The following is a 7,500-nucleotide window of genomic DNA, read 5'->3' on the forward strand; positions in this document are numbered from 1 at the left end:
AATGAGGTGTAAAAGTAGAAGCAGAAAGAGACCAGGGTGGTTGAGCAGTGAGATATGGAACACTATTCAGGAGAAGCAAAAGGCATTTATTAGGTTTAAAATAACAGGACTGGAGTTAGATTTATATCACTATCGGAGTAAACAGAGGCAAGTTAAGAAAATAACTCGGCAACCCAAAAGAGAGTACGAGAAGGACATGGCTAAGAATATTAAACATAATAGCAAGGCTTTCTTTAACTATATCAGGGGGGAAGAACAGGTTAGGACGAGTGTGGGCCCATTGAGGAATAGCTCGATGTGGTTAGTGAGGAAAGTGAGATGTCAGGCTTATTAAACAAGTATTTTGCTTCAACTTTTACACAAGAACAGTCAGGAGAATTGCCAATAGCTGAGAGTATCTATCGAGGAGGTGAGGAAGGGCTTTTAGAGAAGATCCAGGTTGGAGTGGAGGAAGTAAAGGAACAGCGAGGAAATCGAAGAGAAGATAAGACTCCGGTTCCAGATAATATGCACCCGAGTTTATTGAGGGAAGTGGTTGAGCAGGTAAGCGAGATGTTAACGGATATTTTCAATCTTTCACTGGAGTCAGGACAGGTACTGGATGATTAGAGAGGAGCAAATGTAACACCATAATTTAATAAAGGATCCAGAGAAGAATTAGGAAACTATAGACTTGTTAGTTTGACTTTAGTTGTTGGGAAGGTGTTTGAGACATTAATTATGGGCCGGATGAGGAACCATTTAAGTAAATCGAAACCAATTGAAGGTAGTCAGTATGGGTTTACCAAAGGTAGTTCTTGTCGAACAAATATCTTCAGTTCTATGAAGCAGTGTCAAAGGCAGTGTACAGAGTATATCTAGACTTTAAGAAGGCATTTGATAAGGCACCACATTGGAGGTTGTTAGCCAAAGTTCGGGCTTGTGGAATAGCTGGTCAGGTAGCTATTATTAGATTGCAAACTGGCTTTGTGAAAGGAAGCAAAGAGTGGCTGTGAGTGGGAGGATATCTTGCTGGGAGGATGCAAGTAGTGGGATACCTCAGGGATTAGTACTCGGACCATTACTATTCATGATTTACGTCAATATTTTGGTGAAGAAAAAGCTTTCCAAATTTTCAGATGACACAAAGCTTGGAGGTGAGGTGGATCGCAGAGGGGGTGGTGATCAGATTCAGGAAAGTATCGATACTTGCATAGATTGGGCAAAAGATTGGTGGATGGAATTTAACCTGAGCAAGTGTAAGGTGTTGGGAGTGGGAAAGAACAATGAAAATAGAGATTACAGGATGGAAGGGGTAATTTTGGAGCTTGTCACACAGGAGAAGGATCTGTGGGTGGTAATAGATATGGGAGGTAAGCAGGCAGCACAGTGCCAGGCAGCTCTAGGTAAAGCAAATAGGGTTTTAGGCTGTATTCGGAGCGGGATCATTTATAAATCAAAAGAGGTGGTGTTAACATTGTACAGGAATTTAGTGAGGGTAACATCTGGAATATTGTGTGCAGGTTATGCCACCACAACTCAGGAAGGACATAGCTGCCATAGAGAGGATTCAGTGCAGGGCTACCAGATTGATTCCGAGCCTGGCTAGACTCAGCTATGAGGAGCGGCTGAAGGAGACAGAGCTCTATACACGAGAAAGGAGGCGGTTATGAGGAGATATGATAAAGATGTTTAAGATATAATGAAAGGTGGAGATAAAATAAGTGCAGATGAATTATTCAACATTATTTTAATTGTTGCAGTTGAATTATTCAATTTTCATTGTTGAATTATTCAAGTGCAGTGATAGGACCAGGCGTCATAGCCTGATAGTAAAGAAGAGGAGAGTTAAGATGGTAGCAAGGCAGGGGACTTTTACTGAAAGAGTAGTTAACGCATGGAATGGCCTCCCTGGAAAGGTAGTGGCAGCAGAAAAAGTAGATAAGTTTAAATTGGAATTACACAGGTACCTGGAAGTTATGTAGATAGAGGGGTATAGGGATGTTTGCAGGACTTTCAGGTGGTTTGAGCATTGATGGGTGATTGTGTGCATGTGTACAGAATGCTGTTGGTGGGGGTCCCATCAAAGGGTGTTGTGTGCTTGATGTGTGTTTTTTAAACCAAGTCCATGCCCCCTCCCCTGGAGAAAAAAAAAAACCGACAACATTTTGTATTTTCTTCTTTTCATCTTGCTTTGATAAATTCGTGTGGTGTTGATGTGGCGCAGGCATGATGGGCTGAATGGCCTCCACTTGTGTCCGATTTCCTTGTGTGTTTCCAAGAAGCTTCATTCTCTACATTGTGGCGCTCTCTGCTGGAATGTCTCCAGGACAGCATATTCAATCGTATTTGATTCTGTCATGAAATTGGAGAAATTAGGATGGAATTTATCCTTTACAGTATTGCTCTGATTTAGGGAGTTTGTTTGGCAGATTATTTGGCTGATAACTATGCTTTGTAATTAATTAGAGAAACCTCTGAAAGCTGACCAAGTTTGGCTGATTCCAGTCATATGAGACAACAATTAACAGCAAAGTAAAATAAATTTTTAAACCCACACTCCTCATATATTTTTTTGAAACCTGCACTCATATTAATATGATGGTACAAATACGAGGGTTGATCAATTAGTTTGTGACAACATAAAACAAGGGTGTCTCTTTAAAATTATAATCACTCCCATCCACAAGAAGGGACAAAAGTAGATCGACTATAAATTAATGAAGTGAGTGTGTGTGTTTTTTCATGTTATTTTGTGGAGTTCTACTGGAGCTTTCTAATGTGGAGTGTGATACACCGAAATGATCATCATGATCTCCTGAGTTGATTTGGTAAATTAGCCCCCCCCCCATTGGATTTACGGATTGGAGCTGGTCCATCCGTGCATCCATCCGTCCGCAGCCATATCTCAGACATTTATTGACCGATTTTGTTCAAAATTGGCAGAAAGATAAAACATTGATAAACAAAACGATAAAACGATAAGAAAGATAAACAAAAAAAAACCATAAAGGCAGAAATCAAAGATGGCCGACTGGTGGCCATTTTAGTTGTAAAAATCCGATGTTGAACACCTCCCCAACAATTTCTCGGACATGCATGGTCCGATTTTGTTCAAACTTGGCGCAAACACAGCACATGATGGTATACACGTGCGGCTCACTTTATTTTACGATCTGATGAAAGATGGCCGACTGCTCGACTGGCGGCCATTTTAGTTCTCGAAAAACCAGGTATGAAATATGTCTTCATCCATTTCTTGGACACGCATTTACCGATTTTGTTCAAATTTGGCACCCAGATAATGAGTGATGCTCTACAAAATGATGTGATAACGATGATGTTGATGATGCCTTTAACTTCACACAGCAAAATTACTAAAACCACAGGGGTTATGACATTTTAGGCCTTTTTTTTCCTTGTTAACAAAAGGAAACAGGAAGAATTCCCAATGTTTTAAACACACACCATGTTAAGGTCTATAGAGCAGCTTAATAGGTCCTTCCATGGCATGGCATTCCAATTTCAAAAATAATTAACAAAAATAATGATAGCATTTTAGCAAGGCATATGTTAATTAATACTAATAATATTAACAACAATAATAATAGTAGTATCATTTGGCATTAATAATAACGAAAGTATAATCCTTGCCCTGGCTCAAGCACATCTCGACTTGGTGAAAGGCAAGTTAATGCTCAAGCAGGACAGCAGGTGGGTATGCTTCAGAGCCGTGAAGACCAATTAAAATTTTTCCAACAGACCAACAGGCCCACTCGTCCTCTCAAATGCAGACCAGTAATCTTGCCGACAATTACAAAGAAAGTCATGAAAATTCATGATTGCTTCTGATGTAGTCTTTCCAGTTTTCAAGCTGCCTCATCTTTGACCATTAGCGTTTGTGTTCAGTCCTGGTTATTGAACGATCTGGATATGCTTCTGCTCCTCTTGCAGTAATATGGTTGGAGGTCCTCAATCTCAAAAGAGATTGTAGGACCGTCTGCCTGGACATATCTAAGGCATTCGACACACTCTGGCATCCTGCTCTGCTTTTCAAGCTTTCTGCCTGTGTAATACAAGGCCCACTTCATTCCTGAATCGAACATGCTGCTATCAATGGAACTCTCTCCTGCCCTCTCCCAATGGAAGCTGGCGTTCCCCAACACATTTATTGCTTCATGTTCAGATAATTTAAATGCCAATTCAATTGATACCGACAATGCCCCCTGGAAAAAGGGATAACTGCATACATAATAAATAGATTGATCACAGAGTTACTCGGTCGGTAACTCATCAGTCCCGTGTTGCATCGAAACAGGGTGGTATTTGTATCAAAACCGGACGTTCTTTGTACCCGGTCATCACTGCCAGTAGTTATAAAGTAGCAGTTCTCGTTATTGTTATTATTTTTTGTTGCACTCCCAATTTCCGAGCTGTATCAATTTCCGAGCTGTATCTCAGAGCCTGCTGGGACTTTTCAGAATTAAATTTTGCATCAGTAATGGAGCGTACGGAGGGTTGACACAATTTTTTGACCTTGACTTAACTTCTAAGGTCATGATCCAATTATAGACATTTTAACGTTTTTTTTTAAACCTAAACTTGACGAAGCTTTGTCCAATCACAACGAAATTGCCTTTTCTAGATAGCCTAGAACAAACTGCATTTAAACTGAATTTACATGGTACCCCTCCAGGTTGAAGGTTAAGGTCTTATACCCCTTGGAGTGCTAAGCAACCATTTAGGATTTTCTCCCTTTCTTCTGCCAATTTCCAAGGACTTTTGGAATGAAAATTTTCATCAACAATGGGAATAAAAACTACGTGGGGTTGACATTTTTTGACCTTTACCTAATTTTAAGGTAATGACCCAATTATAGACATTTTTACATTTTTCACCAAAACTCGACTCAGGTTTGTCTAATCAGAACAAAATTGCCCTCCCGAGATAGCCTAGACTAGAGAAAGGAGCATTTATGCTTCATTTACATCATACCCCTCCGAGGTAAAGATCAAAGACTTAGACCAGAAGGAGTATGAAAACACCATTTCAGATTTTCTCCATTCTTTTGCCAATGTCCGAGCTGTATCTAGGGGCTGGCTGGGACTTTCAGAATGATTTTTTTTTTTAAATCAATAATGAGAATATAAATTGTGCAGGGATGACATTTTTGGACTTTGACCTAATTTTTAAGGTCGTGGCTCAATTGCAGACATTTTTTAATTTTCACCATAACTTCACTAAAGTTTGTCTGATCGGAACGCAATTGCCCTTTATTGATAGCCGAGAGCAAGGCACATCTGCACTTAATTTGCATAATTCCCCTCCGAGTTAAAGGTCAAGGTCAAATGGCAGTTTGAAAAAAAAAAAAAGAACGCATTTTTGTCATCTCTCAATTTTGCCAAAGCGGTATCTCAAAGACCGCTTGGCCTTCCAATTTATTTTTGCATCATAATAGTTTACCTGCCCTGAAGTTGTGTACCTGATACTTAATTAGTGTCCTTGACATGCTTTATTGGATTGTGACGTAATTAACAAAATACACCTTTTTCATCATAACTTCAATAATTTTCCTCTTTTCATGATGTTGAGTTTTTTGGATAAATTGTACATGGGGGCACATTTTCTTAATGTGCACTCTATCCCCAAATATTGAAGGTCAAGGTCATACGGTGGTTAAAACAAAACATGCCATCATTGGATCATGGACCAACTGTAAGTCGTGGGTGATTGCTTCGGGTTTTAATTTAATTTAATTTAATTCAAGTTTTAATTGTGTGCGTTTCATTGCATTTGCTTAACATTTAAAGTGCACGATAGGTGAGTCAACCCTCTTTTTAACCAACAGAGAACATTGTTTTTGCAATCTGATAATTTTATTACAGTGGTAATAATACAAACAAATTGCAATCGTTCGAACGAATAGCATTTCTTCAGATGATGGCGCTGTTGGCGAGTACAACGATTACTGCACCCTTTAGTTTGCAGGGTTTTTTTTTTCCTTCTCGGACGTTTTTGTTGTACTAGCAGGGGGGTATATTGGTTTAGTACCCCGCACGTGAAGCAAAAAGTGACGTACGAAACGCACTGTGCGTGCGTTTTTAGCGACTCACTTGTGCTAGTGCGAGCACTTTGAATCTGCTGTTGCTCGGGCAAAATCTGTAATTACCCCGCATGCACGAAACAAAAAATGGGGCTAAGCAATTGGTTCACTTTGTTTGTTTATCGACTTTGTTTTGTTTGTTTTTCTTTGTTTCGTTTGTTTGTTTATTTTATGGTATATCGACCTATCGAATGTGCCGTTGATATACTCAGCATTGGGCAATATCGAGATGAGGACAAAATGACGGCTCGTAGGCAACATCGATTGTGCTCAGAAATACAGAGCAAGAGTTGAAAAGATCCTCCCCAATGTCCTTTTTTTTTCAAGACTGCATGGGGTAAGGTGTTCTGTGAACTCTCTGGTTATCTATGCATTGGATAAATTGAATTTTATTCCTTGGGGGTGGGTGGGGGTGACTTTTGTGTGAGGGTTGAGGATCTTGACGCAGCTCTAAACTGTCATCCTGGTGTTTCATAGGCAAGGCGATGCATCAACGTGTGCACCATCTAATTGATGTTAAGTTCGGTGTCCCATCTGCTTGAGGTGGTCCTTGGTGGACGTTAAAGATCCTTCGCTATCTTTTGCAAAGAGAAGGTGAGTTATCGTCGGTACCCTGATGAAATCACAAATTCCAGCCTAAATTACCTTTCGTAGAGTGTCCTGTCGTGGAATTGAGACCCCTCCAGCAACTAGTTCAAGCCTAGAAATGTTTCTCAGTCATTGTAATATGTCCCTGGAGCTCGATGATGAGCCCGGGCCTCTAATAACAATTATGATTATTTTATTTCTTAATTAATGGAACAGTGTGCATTAATTGCAGTGTAAAGACTTCAAAAGCTCAGAGGTTAGGATTCAGGGGGTGCACCCTAATCATAAGCTTCAGAGATCATAACTTCAAATCCTGGCCTCATTCTACCTGTTTTAGATGTTGTAAAAAAAAACAATTTGGTAACTACACATGAATCAAGATAAAGGCCTGTTAAATCTGGAGCACTTCCACCAACTGGACTATTAATGCATGACCTGACCTCAAGTGTTGAACATTTCAGGTCTCACTCCAGTTTCTGCAGATTTGCGGACAATGAATCACTGGCAAATGCTTTGGGGGAAACGTTTGGGCCATTTCAAAGTATTTAATTTCTTGTGAGTTGACTCATTGGAAGGAAATTATAAGAAAGGGCTTTAGATGAAGGTTGATGATAGCACGTATTGGGGCAAAAATACTTTTTTTTTTATCACGCCAACTGATTACGATTCTTGAATTGCGATCAATTCGTCACAATGGTTTGATTGTTGGCCTTTTGCCATTAGTCTTATGAGACTCTCACCTTGGTATTCCCACCTGAGCTCTTTAACTTCCTGATGATGGCATGCTGAGTTCAAATCCTCCTCTATGTTAATTACGAGGGCTCAATACT

This window comes from Eptatretus burgeri, chromosome 5 (assembly GCF_056783735.1).
Source record: "Eptatretus burgeri isolate ZD-2024b chromosome 5, Ebu_testis_v1, whole genome shotgun sequence".
Lineage (NCBI taxonomy): Eukaryota > Metazoa > Chordata > Myxini > Myxiniformes > Myxinidae > Eptatretus > Eptatretus burgeri.